At 33.2% G+C, this 24,125-nt stretch overlaps 1 protein-coding gene across 10 annotated transcripts in view; it reads left to right on the plus strand.

Moving 5' to 3' along the window:
• Positions 1-24,125, plus strand: part of ATP8B4 (ATPase phospholipid transporting 8B4 (putative)) — a 437,330-nt gene that overhangs the window by 229,211 nt on the left and 183,994 nt on the right. The gene's annotated exons all lie outside the window — the stretch shown is intronic.

The following is a 24,125-nucleotide window of genomic DNA, read 5'->3' on the forward strand; positions in this document are numbered from 1 at the left end:
ATGGGTAGAGTCTAACCTTAACATAAAGTTCAAAGTCAAGAAATAGGCTAGAAAAATGATCAAACCACAACAAAAAAATTAATCTTAAAAAGCTACTACAGTGACAGAGAAGACTAAGATAAAATCAGAAGACAAAAATGTGAAAACTTCTATAAACAATGTCTAAAGAAAATACTAATTGTAACCAAATCCAACAAGAATTCCTGGAATAATTAAAAAATGAGGATATGAGTGGTAGAGGAAAAATGGGGAAGAAGTGAAAGTTATGTTTAAAAGTTGTGAAAAAGAGGTATACATTGTTAAAAAAAAGGTACAAAATTACTGAAGATAACACCTTAAAAAACAGAATTTACATACTGTCAATTATGTAAAAAACACCAGATACCTTAAGAAAAGAGAATAGATCGAATGATAAAAAAGACACAAAATCTATGAAGAAAAGAATTCCTTGAAAAACAGAATAGACCAAATGGCAAAGGATATACAAAAATTCACTGAAGGAAAAACTTAAAAAGCAGAATTGACTAATTGGTATAAAAAAGAGGTTCAAAAGCTCACTGAGAAAAAAAAGTCTTTAAAAATTATAATTGAAAAAATGGAAGCTAATGATTTCTTGAGACATCAAGGAATAATAAAAGAAAGCCAAAGGGCTGAAAAAATAAAAAAAATATGTGAACTCTCTTATCAGAAAATAAAGACCTGAAATGAAGAGAGATAATTTAAGAATGATTGGACTACCTAAAAGTCATGAATATAAAAAGAGCTTAGGTATCACAGTTCAAGAATTGATAAAGTAAAATTGCCTTGATATCGTATATCCAAAATGTAAAATAGAAATTGAAAGAATCCATGATCACCTCCTGAAAGAGATCATAAAATAAAAATTCCCAGGAATATTATAGTTAAATTCCAGAGCTCCCAGATCAAAGAATTTTTTTCTTTTTCCTTTTTTTGGTATTAATAACATTTTTGTCTTTTTTAATTACATGGAAAGATAGTTTTCAACATTCATTTTTGTAAGATTTTGAATTTCAATTTTCTACCTCCTGTCTTTCCTCCCCTTTCCCCAAGCCAATAAGCAATCTGATATAAATGTACAATCATGTCAAACATATCTCCATATTAGTTGTGTTGTGAAGCAAAAAGAAGAATCAAAACAAAAGGGAAAAAGCACAAGAAAGAAAAAAAAACAAAAAATTAAAAGTGAAAATAGTATGCTTCAATCTGTATTCAGACTCCACAGTTCTTTCTCTGGATGTGGATGGCATTTTCCATCACAGTTCTTTTAGAACTATCTTAGAGAGAAATTATTTTCAAAGGGAAGATATTGCAAGTAGTCAAAGAAATAAATTAAATATAGTGAAGTCAGGATAAGACAAGATTTAGCAGTTTCTACTTAAAGGTTTGGTGGGCTTATGACAAAGGAACTAGGATTACAACAAAAAATAACCTCTCCAGAAAACTTGAGTATAATTTTAAGGGGAAAATTAGATAATGAAATAGAAAAATGTTTCCTTTACTAGAGGACTTCTAAGCAATCCTGATGAAAAGAGCAAAGCTCAAGAGAAAATTTACCATTCAAATAGAAGATTCAAGAGAAGTAAAAAAAAAAAAAAGGTAAACAAGAAAGACAATGCATAAAGTGACTCAATAAAGTTAACTGTTTACATTCCTATAAGGGAAGCTATAACTCTGAAGAACTTTATCATTATTAGGGAAGTTAGAAGGAGTCTACATAATGTGAATCAACTATATTGGGATAACAAAAAAAATTAAGGATTGAGAAAGGAATTTATAGAGAAAGTTAATGGGAAAATTATTTCACATAAAATTGTACACATGGAAGAGCTTTTACAGTAGAGAGGAAAGTGGGAGTGGGGAGAGGTTAACAATGATTAAACTTCATTCTTGTTATAATTTGGTTCAAAGAGGTTATATATATATATATATATATATATATATATACACACACAGAGTTATAGAAATCTATCATAACCAACAGAGAAGTAGGAAGGGAACTTCATGAATAAAGGGACAATAGGTTGAAGGAGGCAAGACAAGAAGAAAGGGAGAGAGAAGTATGAACAGAAAAATATAGGATGAGGGGAAATACACAGTAAGTAATCATAACTGTGAATGTGAATGGGGAGAACTTGCCCATAAAATGAAAGCAGATGGAATAGATTAGCTACCAAAATCCAGAATCCAACAGTATGTTCTTAGCAAGGGACACACAAAAGAGAAAGACACACACACACACACACACACACACGGATATAATAAGGGGCTGAAGCAGAATCTACTAATTTTCATCTGAAATAAAAAAGGGGTAGCAATCATGATCTCGAACAAAACAAAATGAACAATTTTTTGTTTGTTCAGTCATTTCAGATATGTCTGACTTTTTAAGACCCTCATTGGGATTCTCTTAGCAAAGATATTGAAGTGGTTTGCCATTTCCTTCTCCAACTCATTTTATAGATGAAGAACTGAGGAAAACAGGGTTAAGTTTACAGCTATTAAGTTACTGAAACTAGATTTCAACTCAGGAAGATGAGTCTTGCTGACTTTAGGCCTGGCACTCTCCCTACTGCACCACTTAGGTGGTCACAAAAATGAAAATAGATCCAATTAAAAGAGATAATCAGGGAAACAGCATTATGTCTAAGGTATCTGTCTGTCATATTAATTCATTAAACTTGCAAGATCCAGCCATGAACTCTGAAGCTAGCATCAACATTGTATAATGGGTCTCAGGCAGTATCTCTTCTCTCAACTACCAAAACAAACAAACAAACAAACAAACAAACAAACAAACAAACAAACAAACAAAAAAACCATTTCAGGCTCTTCAATTCAAGGGAGAGGAAAAAAAAACACTTCATTTTAATTGACAAAACTGTATATAGTCATATAAAAAAATACTCTAAATCACTATTTAATAAAGGAATGGAAATTAAAGCAACTCTGAGGCTCTATCAAAAATGAAAAATACTGGATGGTTGTTTGAAAACAGGTATACTAATGAACTGTTGTTGAATTTTTGAACTGGAGAACTATTTGGAACTCTGCCCAAAAGGCTATAAAATCCCAGACCCAGCAATGCCATTCTTGATCCAGCAACAATGTATCTGTATCCCAAAAAGATAAAAGAAAAAGAAATAGTACCTATATGTGCAAAAATATTTGTAACAACTCTTTTTGAGGTGGCAGAGAATTGAAAATTAATGGGATATGCATCAATTGGGAAAAGGCTATGTTATATGCTTGTGTTGGAATACTACTGTGCTACTGGATTTAGAAAAACCTGGAAAGACCTATGTGAATTGATGTAGAGTTAAATTAACAGAACCAGAAGCTCATTGTACACAGTTAACAATGATGAAAATGTTATTCAATTCCAGAGAGAACTGATATACTGTGAGGGCATATTAAAGTTTAACTTTTTACTTTGCTTATTTTTCTTGCTTTAGGGTTTTGCAATCTAGCTAATAGAAAAAATGTTTTTCATAATTTAACATGTATAATTGATATATTGTTTGCCTTCTTAGTGAATATGGGAGGGGCCAAAGGAAGAGACAGATTTGAAATTAAAAAAGAATATTAAAATAAATAATATATTAAAAATTAATTGTGAAAGGGAATATTATATAATAAGGTTGGAAAGATAGGGTGTAGCCATATTATTTAGGCTTTTAAATGCCAGGCAGAAGAGCTTGACTCTAAATGTGGCAGGAAATCACTGGAACATACTGAGTAAAGGAGTAACAAGGTCAGGCTAGTGGTTTAGAAAAATCACTTTGGAGAGCTTAAGTGACTGGTCACTAGAACTTGAACTCTTGTCTTTTAATTTGAAATCTAATTTATTTCCCACTACACTATCATATCTCTAAAATTTGGGGAGCTCGGTTTTGAAAAATTTCAGAATAAAAACTTTTTTGGCATGTCTTTTGTCCTTTTTTAGCACCATTTTTATAGATTTGGATACCCAAAGATTATTGGTTCAGGTTTATGGATATTTCATGGTGTCACTATAGTAATGGCATATGCCATCACTCTAGGAGTTTGGATCTACATTCTGATTATATCCACAAGGTTCATAGAATTGCTATTTGATTTGTTTTCTCTCTCTGCCTGAGTCTTCTTCTAGAATAGGGAATTCTTAAAATTCTTAAAATTTGATTTTTATAACTGTTTTCCTTTATAATCTTATGAATTTTTATTTATATGGTTAAAAACTATTCTGAGAGGGAGTTCTTAGTTTACCAGACTATCAAAGGGGTCAGCAAGAAATAAACAGGTTAGGAACCTCTGAACAAGAGTTTCATCCCAATAAACATGTTTTACTCAAATTGGCAATATGGGCACTTGAAATAGTACTGACAATTGATCTATTCCTTCTACAATAACCACACAAGCACCTGATAGTCTATGCAGAACCCTGGTCTTTGATCTCATCAACTGGTTTCAGCTTATGCCCCTTTACTGGGGCCATAATGAATTGGGGGTCTGGTAGAATGGCTATAGATGAAGAACCATCATGGTGCAGTTGAAAGCTGACTGAATTTGGAGTGAGGGGACTCAAGTCCTCTTAATAATACTTTTATGACTTTGGACACATCACTCATACTTTTCTGGTCTTAGTTTCCTCCTCTATAAATTAAAAGCTCAAACTTGATGGTCTCTAAAGCTATTTCTGCTAAAAATCTTTGATACTGTGGTTCTCTGTGGAAACAGCTTGATTTAAGGGTTAATAGGGTCAGATACTATGGTTTCAGATTGACAAGTTACTGAATTAAGCCTGTAGAAAGAATTCCTCTCTTAAAATGAAAACTCTGCTGTGCTTCTAAAAATAAATAGTTCAGAATTAAAGGCACAACTACTTTGTAGAGTTCATTTGTTTAAGCAACAGAATTATTTGTTGTAAATATACTAGTGGCAACATCTGTAAAGCAAACAACCAAGCCACATAGTTAAAATTACAAGTTATCATAATAAATTAAGTAGTATGATTTGAATGACAGGGGAAGTAGGTTATACTTTCTTTTTTTTTTAAACTTATTATCTTCAATTTATTTTTAGGTTTTTTGCAAGGTAAATGGGATTAAGTGGTTTGCCCAAGGCCACACAGCTAGGCAATTACTAAGTGTCTGAGCCTGGATTTGAACTCAGTTACTACTGACTTCAGGGCCAGTGCTCTATCCACTGCGCCACCTAGCCGCCACCTAGCCGCCCCCTAGGTTATACTTTCTATTGGGATAATCCAGACTCTCACAATATCCAGTTTTTGTTGTGATAATAGATAAGGATATATATTAACTGTCTAAGTCTTATTTGGAGTTCAGGATATGGGGGTTTAAATTTTAGAGATCCTCCGGAAAAGACTGGATGAGACTGAAGACAGAGATAGATTGGGGACTTGGGCTGCCACTCAGACAATGAACTATGGGATCCCCCTTTTGCAATGTGAAGAAAGTAATTTTAAGGGAAAAGTGAAAAAAATTATGAGCATTAACAGGGACTGTTAGACATCAGAGTTCTTAAGAGTCTTAGCTCACTCATTAATTTGTTCTGCCACCTCCAACCAGTATTGTAAATAATCTCCTTAACCACTTCTCAGACTCAGTTTCTGTGTATGCTAAAGGAATTCAACTGGATATCTCACTTTTTTGCTCTTGAATCGCCCATTCAGTAACCTCAGTTCTTTTACAAATAAATCTAGGTCCCGCAGGGATCACCCAATAACAGACCCAATAACCATCACTAGCATCCAAACAAGGCAACCATGGTATCTAAATAGCCAGGGAATTTGCTGCTGCAGGCTTCTATCAGGATCTAAAGCTTTACTCTTTTCAGATAGATCAACTTCATTTTGATACTATTCTCCCTTTCATTTATTCTAGTCACCTTTTCTGCAACCCCTAGAGGACTTGGGAGTGATTCCACCTAGGAGATGCAGTGAGGTGACTTTCATAGTTGTATGAATAACATTATTCTGCCTTAAAGGTTATTTAATATTTCACTGCAGGCCTTTCAGGTCCCTTCTTCCACTATAGCAAGATTCAAATATATGGTTTTTCTTCTTCTCTGGTTCGTTTTACTGTTACTACTCAATCAGAAGCCTTTACTTCTTAATGTTTTCTTTGTGGCTTCCTTTTCTCAGCTTGAGTATCCCTACCACACTGCTCTGGGACTGCTAAAACACAATCCCAGTTTCTCTTCCCCTTTGTCGAGATCCACTTATGGTCAATACCCTCTCCAGTCTCCTTTAATAGAGGTCAGGGACTACTCTATACATACTAAGCACTGATTTGCAAGACATCCTCTCTGTCTCTGAATCTGTCTTTGTCTCTGTCTCTCCCCTTTTACTTTATCCAATCAACCATTTCATATTCTGTCATAAACATGCCTGGGTTTGATCTTGTGCTGTCACACCAAACAAAAATCACCAGCCTCCCAGGAATCTGTTGACAATGAAAAGCCAGAGAATTTGTGGACATAATTAAGAGCTCTAGACAAGGTCTCCACCCCTTCCTTGAACAGCAGTTAACTTTTCCATTTTGGCATCCCCAAAGTCAAACATCAGAGGATTATAACAAATCACACAAAAAACTCATATCTTAGTGCTTTTAAGACTTACAGTACACTATTAAATACATGATCTCATTTAGGGCTTACAATTGCCCTGCAAATTTGGGTAGTATATGATTATTATCATTATTTCCAATTTTTCATATGAAAAACACAGGTGACATTGTATAGGAGGAGGTGGTTGCTGACAGCTGTCATAACCTCAAGTCTTAAGATAATATAAAATTGTTAATGAGTGATCCATTATAAAAGTTATAAAAGAACAGATTTACTAAGCTTATAAGGTTACAGATATCAAACAAAAGTATCCATAATTTGTCTGCATGTATTCAAGGTTTTTTTCAGTATGTTAGCCAGTTTGTGTTTTTCTTGCATAACCCTCAAGAAATGGATTTCCTTTTTGTGACACAATGAGGCAATACAATATAATTGTTAAGGACTATATGTAAATATTGACAAGTTCTAGCCAATCAGCATTTTATTTTTTAAGCAAGATTCAAGGAGATATCAAATACAGGGCAAATGATAGTTCTGATTTTGTTTCAGACCTTCCTTTTTCCTTTTTGTTCATGAGACAAAGTTTAAGTGATAAAAAATATGACCAGAATGGAGTAGAGAATCTCCCATGTTGATTAGGCATGAAGCCTCAGTAGATTTTTTGAAAATAGAGTCAGGGGAATATCTATTTTTCTCTTTTTTAAATTAAAATTTAATTTATAAAATATATTTAAAGATAATTTTCATCATTCATATTTGTCAAGTCTTCTCTTCTCTCTCCTTCTTATACCCTAGGATATCAAGTAAACTTAAATAGATTATACACATATAATTGTGTCACACATATTTCCATTTTTATTCACAACATGAAAGAGAAGCAGAATAAAGGGTTGGACAAACTACAAGAAGAAAAAAAAGCAAAAAAAAATTAAAAAGGTGGAAATTATATGCTTTGAAGGCAGATGCCTTCATGTTCTATTGTTCTTTCTCTGGATGGGGATGGCATTTTCCACCACAAGCCTTTTAGAATAGTTTTTGATTGCTGTACTGCTGAGAGGAGCTGAGTCTATCATAATTGATTATTGCAGTGTTGCTCCTAAGATTTACAGTAGTTTCTTAGTTTTGCTCATTTCACTCAGCATCAGTTCATGTCTTTCTGGGTTTTTCTGATATCTGTCTGCTCATCATTTCTTATAAAGTAATAATATTTCATTATATTCATATACCAGAGCCATTCCACAATTGATGGACAGGGGATGTCTTTTCTTACATGGCAGTAATTTTTCATCATGGTCATGTACTATCCTCTGCCACAAAGTGCAGGGTATGAGATGAAACCTGTGGTTAGTTTTATTTTAACTTTCTTATTCATAGTAATTTGGAGTAGTCTTCCATATGTTTTGTAGAAGTGATTCTAAAGCCAGCACCCTCTTTGTTCAGGTTTAATAATGAAATGAAATGAGGTGCTTGCAGTGCCCTGAACATTTCACATCTAAAGATCTTTACTTTTCCCCTAAATGTAGAGTTATAAAGCAAAGATACAGAGGGACTTAGCTTCTCTAGTTGCAACCCCTTGATCTTCAACTGGAAACTGGTCTATTCAGTGAGTTAGTCATCAAAGTAAAACAATTCCAGTGTTCTCAGAGACCCACCAAATCTGAGAGGGTCACCAGGTTGGGACTTTTTGATGGGGCTTCCAGATAAGAAAGCTGTTTCAGGGAAGCTTTTTGGAGGCAAGAAACTGTTAAAGCAGCAAGGAAATTGTATCAAGAAATGAATAGTTTTACTACAATATAATTTTTGATAGTTTGTAATTTTCAGAATTTGTTTGCTCATTTCCTGTGATCATTGGGGATGGATGTATTCATGGATTTGTGTTAATATCTACATATCTTATATAGCATATTTTTTTATCATAGGTATGGCATTTGATACACATATTTTCCCCCATTGAAATTGCTTCTGGGGCGGCTAGGTGGCACAGTAGATAGAGCACTGGCCCTGGAGTCAGGAGTACCTGAGTTCAAATCTGACCTCAGACACTTAATAATGACCTAGCTGTGTGGCCTTGGGCAAGCCACTTAACCCCATTGCCTTGCAAAAACCTAAAAAAAAAAGAAATGAAATTTTGCTTCTTATTCTAATTGCATTGATTTGCATTTCTGTCCATTTTTTTCAGTCTTATGTAATTGAAATCATTCTATTTATCTGTCTATATCTATCTAGATCAATTCTGTTTTAGCTCTTATATCTGTTATTATAATTCTAGCTCTGATAAATTATTTCACATTTATGAACTTCAGTCTCCTAATCTCTAAAATAAATAGGGACAGAGTTGATCTAAATTGCAATTGATCTAAATTGATTTTTTTCCAGTTTTCTCTCAGCTCTAAATTCTGTCTGAAGAGTCAAAGTAAGTGAGTTGCTATTGCCAAAGATTTTTTTAAAATCATCTATTGGTCAACCTATTGGTGATGAGTCTCTCTGTACTTAACAGAGATGGTTCTCAGAAAAGTATCCACAATTTGTCTGCATGTATTCAAGGTTTTTTCAGTATGTTAGCCAGTTTGTGTTTTTCTTGCATAACCCTCAAGAAATGAATTTCCTTTTTTTGTGACACAATGAGGCAATACACTAGAAATTTTAAGGACTAAATGTAAATATTGACAAGTTTTAGCCAATCAGCATTTTATTATTTAAGCAAGATTCAAGGAGATAAAACAATATCTAGGTCTATTTTCATGCCAGATTTAACCTATCTTTTTCTATAATCAATTATTTTTGCTCTAACAATTACTATTCCTAAGCTTGATTAGAACTCACTTACCTTGAATCTTTGAAATCACAAGCTGGAAGGAACCTGAGATTCTCACTTATTTTAGAGATCTAGGAAATTGAAGTCAATATAAGTGAGGTGGTTTGCCCTTGGTAGTAAGCATCAAAGTCAGAGCTCTATGGTGTAATCATCAGAAATAAGATTCCAGGTTTGCCAACTCCAAAACCATTGCTTTCCAATGAATGACAGTTGTCCCTTTTCTCTGAGACAGATACCTTTCAAGACCAGAACAGATTTTGACAAAGTAGATAGAATGCTCAATTCTATATAACCTGGAGTCAGGAAGATCTCAATTCAAATTTGGCCTCAGACGTTTAGTAGCTGTGTGACTCAGGGCAAGTCATTTAATCTCTTTCTACTTTAGTTTCCTCAAATGTAAAATGGGAACTTACCTTCCAGGGTTGTTGTAAGTATAAAAAGAAGTAATACTTTTAAAGCACTTTTTAAATCTTAAATGCTATACATATGACAACTATCAAAAGCCTATGAGTTGCTTTTCCTGGTTGTCATGGTTTTCTTTAGTCAAAACCATAAGCTTTCTGTTTACCTTGACAAATCAATGGGATCATCTTGCTGTTTTTATCTGGATCTTTGGTTTTTGGCCATTCTGATGTCAGTTCTTTACCATGAGAGAAATAGAAAGGGAAAGATTTTCGTCATAAATTTGAGCCTCTTATCATCATCATGAAGCCAAATAACTGTATTTTTTCCCTAATCAGGGAGAGGTAAGGCCTGAATGCCTGAATCTTGCCTTTTCTTTTTGAAGAGCCCACACATTTGTTCTTTCCCTCCTTATCCATCAGGTATTTCTCTTATAAACATAGCAGATCCCCTCAGTTATCAGCTCAGAGTCTTTGAAGTTCAGGAACACAAAGAGATTTTAATATTGAAACACGTATTAGTATCAGAATATTTATTTAAAATACTTATTTCAACAAAATTTCTAAAAATTCTAAACAATTTCTAAAATTTCAAAATTTCTAAAAAAAGTTTAAAAACAAATTTAGAATGCTTTATCAGAGTTAAAAATTATATTTCATTTATTTAAGAGCTTGCCCTTATTCCCTGCTGTATTTGAAGCATTAAAATAATTAAAATCAGTTACTTTGAAGTATCTTTTAAAATCCATATGTAATAATATTTTTCATACAAGAATAGGTAGTTATAAATTTAATAAAACAATACACTATAATTTTCCTTGGATGTAATTATTGCTGATAAGTTCAAAATTAGTTTTCAGACCATATAACAGACCAAACCATACCTTTAAGATATATTTTATTCAGATTATTTTTAGGAGGAAAAACCGGATGAATGGAATGATTTACTACTACTTTCTTCTTCTTCTTCTTCTTCTTCTTCTTCTTCTTCTTCTTCTTCTTCTTCTTCTTCTTCTTCTTCTTCTTCTGCTTCTGCTTCTGCTTCTGCTTCTGCTTCTGCTTCTCTTCCTCCTCTTCTTCCTTCTCTTCCTTCTGTTCTTTCTCTACTTCCTCCTCCCCTTTCTTCTTTTTTCTTGTTTGACAAACATTCAGCTCTCTCTTGACCTGGCCTAGACAGATAATTGGTTAAGAATCTCACTAGGGGGAACTGAATGGCTAAACTAAGGTAAGCCTCCTGTGTATTAGAACCATAGCAGGTCATACTTTTCCCATCCTTAGGGAATTAAACTCTCAGAGTACTGGTGTTTTAAAGTTGAACTTGATTTTTAAACCTTTGCTTTGCATATTCAGTAATGAGAATTCTGTAACTTGATTTCATAAAATAAAATATGATAATGAAAGTAAATCTTTTGATTGAAATGATTTAAAAAATCTTTCAGTTAAGACTCACCAAATAATTATTTCTTTCTCCCTCTCCAGCCCCCAAATCATTTCATTACAAAATTTATGGCGTTTGTTGTGATATTGTATGGAAAAAAATCCTAAGGTTTAACCTAACCTAATATAGGTACTCTTGTTTTCTCATTGACTCCTTTCTCAGCTCTTTTTAAATATTGGAGAAAGTTTCTATAGTTGTGGAGTTTATAAGTCCTGTGAGAACAGGAAAAAAGTGATGGATTAGAGGAGAAAATATGCCTAGGTTTTATATATATTTCCAAATTTAAGAAGAACATAGTCTTCTTTTTTAAATCCTATTTGCATCAATTATGCTCACAAGACCTTTTAATTTGGTGTAATTGAAAAAATATGTTTTGCTTTTGTGATCATATCTATTCTTCGTTTCTTTCAAAACTCTTCTATTTATATTTACAAAATATACTTGATATTATTTTCCATTTTAAAAATGGTATAATTTTTAATATTTATGCCACCTATCCAATTTTAGGAGAGTAGATTTCAAAGTTAGGAAAAAGCATAGGCAGGACTCCAAGCTCTACAATTAGAAAAGTCAGCCCAAGAGGAATCAGTTAGATTCAAGAAAGTTCTGATGACATAAACAGGAAAACTTTTGATGAAGAAGAAAAGGGAGATTTTCCTTCAGGTTCTATGTCTATAAGAGACAGATACAGTTGGTAGTAGAAATCATTGACCAGTCTTAATTTTAGAAGATGAAAATAATGACATATAAATGAAGATTAAGAAAGAAAAGAGTGGTCTGGTCATATAAAAACAATATTAGCTTTTTCAAAGTTCCAAATGAATTGAATTTGAGATGGAATGTTTAGGACAATGAAAAGACTTCCCCTGATCCCAAACCGAAGCTATAAGGGGGAAGAAAAGAATTGCTGCTCAGGTGAAAGGGATAACGATAAAAAATGACACAGAATATAGCATAAAGACATTCTTTGGATTTGTGAGGATAGAACAAAAATGGTTAAAATCAAGATATGTGAGAATATAGTAAAATATATAAGTAAAGATATAAGATATATCTTTAGATAAGATATAAGATAAAGATATAAGATATATAGTAAAAAGGGTACTGAAAAAACTGATGGATATGATTACTAAGGCACTGCTAGTCAACTTTAATAGTTTAGATTTATAGGGCACTTTATAATCTTTGGAAAATTACTAGAGATAGGTAAATATGGTTCCATTTTTAAAAGGAAAATGGTAAATTCTTCAAAGGACAGGCAGGTGGCAAATGATTATAGTGCTTGACCTAGAATCAGGAAGACTCATCTTCCTGAGTTCAAATTAGCTTTGTGACCCTGGGTAAGTCACTTAACCCCATTTGCCTCACTTCCTTATTTATAAAATGAACTGGAGAAAGAAATGGCAAACCATTCTAGTATTTCTGTCAAGAAAACCCTACATAAGTTCATGGAGAGTTGGACATGACTAGAAAATGAGCTTAATTAATGTTTCCTGGAAAAATTTAAAAATTTTGAAGGGATAAGGGAAATGATGATCACTAAGAATCAACATAATTTCATCAAGAACAGGTAATGTTAGATTAACCTCTTTTCTTTTATGGCAAGATAGATAAAAGGGAATGAATGCTATAGAAAGAGGGAACACATTGAATTTTTATCAATTGATTTTATTCTATTGGATAAGATATAGAGACATAATCTAGGTGACAGAACAGTTAGTACTGGGGTTGAAAACTCCAGGGAAAGGCAAAAAGTCATGTGAGCAAAAAGTAGTAGTCCCATGGTGATTTCCAATTGTTAATTATTCTCTGAATTATAAAGGAGGGTCAACATGTTTTCTTTCTACCACTCATTATAGTTTGGAACAACAATATGATATCTGATCCACATGTGTGTTTGTGTTGTGATTTGAAATATAAATAAAGTTTAATCAATTAAAGGTCTTCATTAACTATGTACAGTACTAGGCCTTGGCACCTGAATGATACAAGCACACAAAAATAATCAATTCATATATGTTAGGAGTTTACTTATTGTATAACAGTAGTACATAATGGGGAAATCAAGTTGGGGAAAGAAGATAATTCCATTTAGAAAGAATTCTTCATGTAGGAGTTGACATGTGAGATGGGCCATGAAGGATGGGTAGAATGTACACAGATGAAGATAGAGATGAAGAATGATAATCAGAAAAGACATTACAGGCATGGAGAACAATATTCTGTTGGTCTAGGGCAGGTTGGTTTATCTTCTTCTTCTTCTTCTTTTTTTTTTTTTTTAAGTTTTTTTCAAGACAATGGGGTTAAGTGGCTTGCCCAAGGCCACACAGCTACGTAATTATTAAGTGTTAGAGGCTTAATTTGAACTCTGGTATTCCAGGGCTGATGCTGTATCCATTGCGCCACCTAGCCACCCCTAGTTTATCTTAAGTATGAAAGAATGCTATGCTTTTTTTCCTAAATGTTATGTGATGATAGTTCTAATTTTGTTGTTTGTTGTTGAGTCATTTCAGTTAGTCATATCCAACTCTTAGACCCATTTGGGAGTTTTTTGGCAAAGATGCTGAAGTGATTTGCCATTTCTTCCTCCAGTTCACTTTACAAATGAGGAAACTAAGGCAAACAGGATTAAGTGGTTTGCCCATGGTCACACAGCTCATAAGTGTCAAAATAGATTTGAACTCAGAAAGATAAATAATCCTGACTCCAAGTCCAGTGTATCACCTAACTGCATCCTTTTGGTTCTAAAGATTTCCAAGAAATAGGGTCCTTCTACCAACTCCATGAAATTACTTTATAGAGATTTCATATTTTCTTTTAAAAAAATTTTGTTTTGTTTTTTTAACAACATGCAATGGTAGTCTTCACCAATCTTTTTTTTTGCAAGGTTTTGGGTTTTACATTTTTCTCCCTTCCTCCCTTCCCTCCCTTCCACCCTGTCACAGAAAGCAATCTAATATAGGCTTTAATGTGTAATTATGCTAAACTTTGATCCATGTTAATCAGGTTATGAAAGAGTCAAATCCAAATGGAAGAAAAAATTAGAGAGAAAAAATGTCATAATACATAAAACAACTTTTAAAAACTGAAGATAGTAAACTTTGGTCTGCATTTAAACTCCATATTTCCCTCTCTGGATATGAATAGTATTTTCCATCACAAGTCTTTTAGAGTTATCTTTGACACTGCTGAATTGCAAGTGCTGAAATAATCAAGTCCATCATAGTTGATCATCACTAAATGTTGTTAGTGTGTATAATGTTCTTTTGGTTCTGCTAATTTCACTCAGTATCAATTCATGAAAGTCTTTCCAGGCTTTTCTGAAGTTTATAGAACAATAGTGTTCCATTACATTTGCATTACACAGTTTATTCATCCATTTCCTAATTGATGAATATCCCCTCAATTTCCAATTCTTTGCCATCACAAAAGAGCTGCTATGAATGTTTTTGAACTTATGGGTTTTTTTAATTCTTTTTTTTCATGATCTCTTGGGATACTGACCTATTAATGGTATTGTTGGATCAAAGAATATGCACAGTTTTATTACCCTTCAGGCATAATTCCAAACTGTTCTTCAAAAAGTTTGGATCAGGTCACAACTCCAACAACAATGCATTAATGTCCCAGTTTTCCCATATCCCTTCCTACACTGATCATTTTACTTTTTTAGACCTATTGGCCAATCTGATAGATGTGAGCTCAGAGTTATTTTAATCTCTTTCCCTAATCAATAATTATCATATGACTATTGATAACTTTAATTTTTCATCTGAGAATTACCTTTCCATATCTTTTGACCATTTATCACTTAGGGAATGCCTTGTTTTCTTATAAATTTGACTATTTCTTATTTTTTTTTAGCAAGGCATATCCTATTTTCCCAGTACTTTGTAAACCCATTGAGAGAAGGAACTGTTTATTTTTATGTCTTTGTAGCCCCAAAACCTAATCCAATGTCTGTCACATAGAACATACTTGTTGAAAGAATAAGCCTTAATGATATTAATTCAATAATTAATTTATTGAGCCACATACAAAGTCTTCATTAGCTCTTCTACTTTTCTTTCAAACACTTGATCTGCTTAAAAAAGAAAAGAAAGCAAACATTCTAATTTCTTCAAATTTGACCTTTAAAAATGTATAAAATGAATGGAGTCCAATGATCTAAAGAATTTTATTGAATCTTGATTTTTCCCAGGGTGGTTCAGTAGGGAAAAAACCAACAACAAATTGAACTTGGAGGCGAATGTTATGGATTCAAATCCTCATTTTGCCAGTTACCAATAATGTGACTTTGGGCAAATCTTAAGATATATATGCTCATTTTCCTCAGCTATAAAATAAGGGAGTTTGACTAGATGATTATTAAGATTTCTTCTAGCTCTCAATATATTATCCTATGACTAGGATATGGGGAAATGATGTATTACTGTGTTGGATATTATTAAGGGATAGAAGTAAATGCTATGGTTTCCTATCATATGGCTCTGACATCTATGTGAATGAAAAAAACCAGAAACTGCTGTCATCTCTTAAATATTTGTGTTGGTTTGTCATGACTGCAAGCTTTCCTTAGAATTACTTAGTCTTGAACATATGTCTGCATGTCTGACTACCTTCAGTTCTTTGCAATGTCTTCTGATCTCACATATACAGTGCTTCATTTTAGATACATAAATAGAGGAAGTATTTATTAAGCTCTTCCTATAAATAAAAAGGGGGAAAGAGAGGTTCTTTAAAAGATTCTCTGAGGAATGAGTATACAGAACAAATCAAAGGTTCAGAAATATATTATCATTCATTAAATACTTTGGCTTTAGAGATTCTACAAAAACAAAAGAATGCCCCTCCCTCCCCCCTTTTAAGATCACATTTTATAATGCTAAATGCTCTTCATAGATTGGACATAAGACTAAAGAAAAAATAGTATACTTAAGGAATGTTAAATATCTTGACTCACTTGTATCTTGATTAGTATTCTTAAATATAAGATTGGTGTGATATAATAGATAGTGAATGATCTGAGGATTCATTGATATTATATTGACTGTGTGTCCAGGTAAATCACTTAATCTCTCAGTGTCCCAGACTACTCTCTAAGATGATAAATTATAGAAATATGAGAGTTTTTTCCCTTTTAAAAAATTAAATTGCATTTCATTTTCAGATCCCCATTCTTTCCTTCTTCTCTCTCCCCCATCCCATTGGGCAGTTTTCCATATAAGGAGTTTCCTAAACAAATGAAATTTTATAATATATAATTATATACATGTACTTATACACTAATATAGATATAATTATTATATATGTACATATCACATATGTTTTACACATCTATTTATGCACATATATATGTATATATTTATACACATGTTTAGACATATTGATATTATTTTTCCAATTACTTGATGATCCTTATTCTCTTTCTTAGCTCTAAGATCAAATATAAAGTCCTCTATTTGGTAGACTTTAAATACTTCATGACCCCTTCCTTCTTTTCATGATTTATATATTTATATTTTTCTTCCATCTATGCACTCCAAAGTGTTGACACATTGGCCTAATTGTATTTCCTTGAACTAGACATTAGGTTTTCCTTCTTTGTGCCTTAGCACTGGGCATCTACCATGATAGAATACTTTGTTCTCTTCATTTCTTCCTTTTATTTCTTCTGGCTTCCTTCAAGATAGGTCAAATTCTACTCTCTGATGGAGGAGTCTTTTCCTCGTGTTTCTTACTATGAGGCAGTTCCCATAAGTGCCCCCCCTTACAGATTATTTTCATTTACTTTGCCTAATTTTTCTATATATCTATTTATTTGCTTAACATCTCCCCTATTAGAATCTGAGATTTTTCATGGTAGGGACTGTTTTTGTCTTTCTGTTCATTTCTTAGCAAAATGCCTAATTCATATTAAAGGTCTAATTCATATTAAAGGCTTAATAAATTGTCTTTTGACCAACTTTACCTTTTCAGGAGAATCTCTTTCCTCCAGTGCAAAGAACTGGTGAGGATATAAGAATAGAATGGTAAGGAATTCAAGATGACAGAATAAGACCCCCCCCCCCAATTCTTTCAACTTAGATAATATACTTGGTATCCCTCTCTAAGGTATCCCTATTTCTGCCTCTGTAGTAACTTACCTCTTTGTGGGTGTTTCTTTAATTCCATTTCACTGGGAATGGTATGAAACTTTTGAACATGCTAACTTAATTTTCTTGGACTGATTTAAAAGAAAACCTGTAGCCCTTAATATTTTATGTTTCATGCCCAAGAGGGTTTAAACCAATTTACAAGAAACTAGGTGTGTTTACTATCTATTATTTTCATCACTCAAAAGTTAGATGTCTTCTTGTTCTGAGAGGGCAGCTGAAGTGTCTGTGTGTGTGTGTGTGTGTGTGTGTGTGTGTGTGTGTTTTAAAATAATTCCAGTTGCCATTATCTGGCAGTTAAAAATTCATGTTTACAGCATCTTAAAAGTTTAAATTTTATGGGTTTTGTCCTAGAATTCACTGTTCTTTGCCTAGAGGAAGATTTGCAGGTTTGTCCTTTCAATGGATTAATTTTTATGAAACTTGACCCTTTAAAAGGATGCTACCTTAGGCCTGAAACAATCATCCAATAACCAAACCCATAACAATAATAAACAAAATTGTATCACTAATGTCTAAGAATTTTCTTATGCTATGACGGATGTATTAATTAGCAATTAGAACATTTACATAAAGAACTCCCTTTGTTTTACTCAAACCTATTTTCAGGAAGAGAAGAATATGAGAAAGATAGCAGAGGTAAAAGTGAATGCAGGAGGGTGGTAACTTATAGATCTGCTCAAGTCAGTTGGTCATTGAGTATCACGGTGGTGTGGTTTCATCTTCATAGACTGAGGAAGATTGCTTCAAATATTTGGCCCAAGAACAAATGTATTACATATGGAGCCAAAAAGTTTCTATTTCCCTTGTTTTCATTCTGATGATGAAATCTAATCTTTATGCTTACTAAAATCTTAGAGTTAGTAAAGAAATACTTGTAAGAAGGACTTCAAAGTAATTTATCTCTTATTATTTTTATTTTATTTTTGCCTTCTTAGAACTGCCAGAGGGCACTGCAGATTTATTTGATTTGATTTTTTTAAAGAAAATATTCCAACTAATTTTTATTCTTGACTAGTAAGTTTGAATGTTTTTGGAGCTATATCTCTCAATGTTAGGGTACATGACAAGATATATTTGAAGTGCCATGCAAATAATATAAGGGCAGGATTGGATCTCTGATTTTATTGAGAGATAACTCTTGGATGAAAGAATTTCTATCTCTGCAGGCCTTTTCTGTTACTTAGAGCATGAGTGGTCATGAATTTACCTACCTAGGGTCACATGGCCAGTAGATGGTGGAGATTGAGTTTTAACGAATTTTAATTTTAGTTTTCCTAGCCCATATCCATTATTCTGTGCTGCCTCTCACTGAAAATATAATGATAATTATTTGGTAAGACAATAATGCCCTTTGTATCTATGCACATGAAAACTCTCCCTTTCCTCTTTTTGTCTCAGTCTGTATCTCAAAAATATTTCTAGTTTATGAGTAAATACTACAGACACTTAGGTAGCAAGTGAGTAGAATACTGGACTTGTAGTCGGGAAAATCCTGGGTTCACACCTATTCTCAGAAATTTACTAGGGCAACGTGCCTTAATCTGTATTTGCTTCAGGATTCTTATATGTAAAATGGGGATAATAAAAGCACTATGTGATTATTGTGAGGACAAAAATGAGATAATAGTTTTAAATGCTTTGCTAACTTTAAATGCTATATAAATGCTATTATAATTATTACAGTATGACATTGACCAGTAAGTCATGGAGTTTGTCTTCAGTTCATGTTCTATTATAATGTCAAGATGAGTTTTTGTTCTATTTATTCATAGATACCTTATCTATGTATTGTATTTACTTACTCAATATGTACTATCAGAGGCACTGCACATGGTACATAGAGGTTCTACCTTGGTGTCAGTAAGGGTTAGGGTCCAAATCTGGTGAACATTTTCTAGGTATGTCACTAGGGACAAGTCACTTAACCTTTCAATGCTTCAAGAAACTCTAAAATTATTTGCTAATCTGATTTGATGGAATGAGTTTCTTCATTGGGAACTCAAAACCATTGAAATCCCAGGACTAGAATTTTTACATTTTTAAAAAGCTATTTTTCTATTTTTTCTAGACAATCTTTCCTTCTCTTCCTTTAAATTTCTTTGATTGGTTAAGATTCATGTCCATTTCCACAAGTTATATGTCAGCCTAGAAAGTTTGGTCTTTAATTCAGTGACCAAAAAGATTGTTTTTTGGGTCCTCATTCAAGTCATTGATAAGGAGATTTGAAATGCTTAGCTTATGGTTAATATCCATAGAAGTCCACTTTGTGAAACCTGTCTTCCCCCTTTTACTCTGTAACCAAGTCTCTCTCTGGTCCTTAATCCTGACACTTCATTTCCTGTCATTGAACCTTTCTACCATGCCTGAAATATTCTTTCTCCTCACTTCCACCTTGTAGAGCCCCCTCTTCCTTCAAGAAGCAGCCCAGGTACCATTATACATGAAACCTTTCTTGATCTTCCTACTTGCTAGTGCCCTTCCTCACAAATTACCTTGCATTTAATTACTTTGTATAATGTAGATATATTTCTGCATTAAATGTTTATATTATCTATATATTTATAGTATGAATTTATTTATTAACTTTGAATTCATGCTATGTATAGTTCATTAATTACTTGTAGTCTCCCTCCAGAGCAGTGATTGTTTTCTGTGTTTCCAGTGTCTAGTATAGTGCTCAACATATTGCAGGGTCATATAAATACTGGCCATTATTATTTTTATTTTTGTTTTTATTATTATAATGCTTTGTATCTCCAGTGCTTTTCTTGGTGCATGAAATATTGTATGTGCTTAATAAATACTTGTTGATTAACTTATGATTGATATTGAGTTAGTTATAACTACTGCAACAAAAACTGTCCAGAGTCTTATGTAGACTTAACATTGTATAACAATCTCTGGTGTTTTTTATTAGCCACATTATTGATAGTCAAAAATTCCATTCTGCCATTATATACCTATAGTTGGGAGTTATAAGTCCCAACTTACTAGAGAACAACTAGTTCCAAATTACTAGAGAATTGAAAGAGATATATTGAGTATTCTAAAATCTGCAGAGGGATGTTTCAGAATCCTCCTATTTCTTTGCTTTTCTACATGGTGGTAGTAGCAAGATATACTCTTCTCTGATTTCTTGAGAGAAGGATTAAATTGTTTTAGATAAAATACAAAAAGCTCTCAAATGGAAGCTAATGTTCTATTTAGGTCTCAGTGGTGCTCCTGGGGTCCATGATGCCCAAGAAGTATGAGTTTAGATTTCAAGGAATGTGTAGATTTGGAGAAAAAATGACACCTTTATTTTTATTAAACTCTAATTGAAATTTAGCATTTCCTTAAATTGTGACTTAAAATAAAACAACATTATTCTGAGAAGAGATTCATAGACTTCTCCAGATTGCCAAAGGGGTTCAGGACACAATAAAGATTTGTTCCTGCAATGCTAGGATAATTCAGGAGCTGTACACTTACTTCTAATAAAAAGTTTCTTTTTCTATCATTTCCATAGTTGCTTCATTTTACAGATGTATTTAAGAAATGCTATAAAAGTGACAGCAGAGTAATTCCCTCCGGAAATAACTCAATACTCCCTGATAATACCTGTAGGGATAAATGTAAACTCTTAAGTTCTCCCTTTGCCCTTCAAGTAAGATAAAATACAGCCAAGTATGGCACTGGAATACTCAAATTTTGGCTTCAGATGAAAATGCTACAATTGAAAACTTTCCAGAACAACATGTACTTGGAGCCATATTAAAGAAAAACTCTTTTGGCATTTAAGCCAAATGACCCAGCAGGCTGATAGTGTGGGGCATATTTCACAGTTGTATAAATATTTAAAACAGTTTTCCAGCCTATAAAGCAAGTCAATGAGGTTATTTTTTTTAAAAAGTTCAGCAGTGAAATCAACCTGCCTACCTTAACTTGTTGAGAAGAGTGGACTCTACTCATCTCACGCTATACTCCTTGACTTGGAATTACATTGGCATGGACAGCTTTTCAAATGAGAAAGCAAAGACAGTTTATGTTTCAGAGAATTTCAGGGGTAATTAGAAACAAGATATTTTGCTTCAGGTAGCTTGTCTTTGCATATACCCTCTTGGCTTTGGGGAGTTCTGCCTATATTGTCTAGGGGTCTTCTGCAGATTGGAATTCTTCAGATTTCATCATCAATGCTTTTAAATCTAGCTAGGGGAAAACATAGTTTCATGATAACTACGTACTACAGAACAGAGTAGTCATTTGGTTCCCAATTTTGAGCTGCTTGTCTCTTTTTTATTAATAGTATAAAAAATTCAGCTTTCATCTAATGCTTGTTCAACTTGTGTATAAAGGGATCTCACCCTAAATTGGCAAACTCCATTATTTGAAAAGTGGATGCTCTCCAAATTGAAATTTTGGAAAGAAAGTGACTAAAATGCTCATACCCATGAATCCAAAGATCCCACTGCTAGGAATATGTACCAAACAGGTCAATGACAAAAAGAAAGGCTTCATATACCTTATATTTTTGTGGTAATAAAAACCTGGAAACAAAGTAGATGTTCATCAGCCAAGGAATGTCTAGACTATTGTTCATGAACATAATAGAATATTATATGGTAAGAAACAACGAATCTGATGAAAATAGAGAAGCATGAAAATACTTACATAAACTGATGCAAGGTGAAGTGGAATCATAGAAACAAAATATACAATGTAAATGGAAAAAAACCTTTACCACAAGACCATTGGAAATGGATATTGAGAAATTATAAAGAATAAGTTTGATCTCAAAGAATATGAGAAAGATGCCTTTTTCTATTCCTTTGTAGGAATGTGAAAGGGGAAAGAGATATGTTGGTCCAAAGTGTGGAACTCTGCAAATATTAGGGTTTAAGGATGTATTGAATAATTTTCATGAGATCTTTTCCCTTTTATTTCTTTTGAAAAAAATTCAAGGATCCAGGGGTGATCTAAGTTCAATGATATAAAAACAAAAGATATCAATACAAATCTGCTTTTAATACCTGCATGCTTTCTAAAGTCTTAATAACTAATTTCATATACAGTTTGAATTTGTTTTTATAATTCTTATTTTACAACTTACTTTTGACACACCTATTAATTGATGAGCAAGAGCTACCAGCAGTTTAGTATAATGAAAAAAAGCAAAAGGTCTTGGTCTGAGTTTAAGTTCTACTTTGGCCCCTACATGTGTGATATAGGGCAAAAACACATAGTGTATCTTGACCTTGAAAGGGTTGGACAAATTGATCTCCAAGATCCCTTCCAGCTAGACTTATAACCTTATGATATTCATTGATTCAATGATAATATCTGTTCAGGCAGGCATGGATGGATTTTCATCTGAATTCTGTAGGAGATCACAGATCCACTTAGGTCTTTAAGTAGACAATAACTCATTTTTAAAGTTCTTTCATTTAATGTGCTGAAAGCACTTTTCCACATACCTTATTATCATCGGATCATTGCAAAAACCTCTTGCTTCAGGATATAGTGAGAGTATTAATATCCCTGTTTTACAGCTGAAGAACAGGGGCAGGGCAAATTATGAAGTGATTTTTATCATGGTTACATAGCTAATCAGTGTTTTTGTTTAAGTTCCATGAGAGTAAGGCTGTTTTCTTTTTGTTTTTGAATCCTAAAACCTAACACTGCATACTTAGTACTAAGTAGGTATTTAATAAATGTTTGTTGAATTGAATAGATAAATTTAGTAAATAATAATCAATAAACATCTATTAAGTGCCCACTAGTTGTCAAACCTGTGTTAAACTCTAGGGGATGCAAAAAGAAGCAGTTGTCCTCAAGGGGCTCAAAATCTAAAGAGGGAAACAACAACCAACCCATATATACAACAAATTTTAAGTAGGATAAAAAGGAAATAAGATAAGAAAGGCACTGGAATTAAGAGGGATTGAGAAAGACTTACTATAGAAAATGGGAGCAGCTATGTGATGCAGTGAATAGAGTTCCAGCTCTGGAGTCAGGAAGATTCATCTTTGGGAATTCAAATTTGGCTTGAGACATTAATAGCTGTTTGACTCTGGGCAAGTTATTAAATCCTGCTTGCCTTATTTTCCTCATCTGTAAAATGATTTGGAGAAGGGAATGGCAAAGTCCTCCAGAATCTCTGCCAAGAAATCCCTAAATGGGGTCATGAAGAGTCAAGTGCTACTGAAAAATGACTGAACAACTGCACAACAGAAAATAAGATTTTAGGTGAGACTTGAAGGAAGTCAGGGAAGTCAGAAGGTAGAAATGAGGAAGGAGTGCATCCCAGACATGTGGGATATTCATTAAACCTTTCCAAAGAGTATTTTGTTTAGCCAGGACTCAGTGTAATGGGATCAAAGATTATGGATCAGAGAGTAAGGTATAAGAAGACTAGAAAGTTTGAGGAGACAAGGTGATGAAAAGCTTTAAATACCAAGGAGAACATTTTGTATTTGACCCTAGAGGTTAAAGGGAGTTACCGGGGTTTATTTGAGGAAGGGAGTGAATATGTATTTAGAAGTTGAATATAACTCTTTCAAGTTCATTAAGTGCAGTGTTCTAAAGTCACTCACTGTATCATACTGATTTCCTTTCACAGGGTTACTCATCTGAAAAGAAAATTCACTTGTTTTCCTTTTCTTTTCCTTGATGTTTCTATACTTTTCTAGGTTTTATTTCCTCTGGTTAAGTATCTTCTATAATAATGGAATTGATATCTTTAGATT

The sequence above is a fragment of the Macrotis lagotis genome, chromosome 4, assembly GCF_037893015.1.
Source record: "Macrotis lagotis isolate mMagLag1 chromosome 4, bilby.v1.9.chrom.fasta, whole genome shotgun sequence".
NCBI classification, from domain to species: domain Eukaryota; kingdom Metazoa; phylum Chordata; class Mammalia; order Peramelemorphia; family Peramelidae; genus Macrotis; species Macrotis lagotis.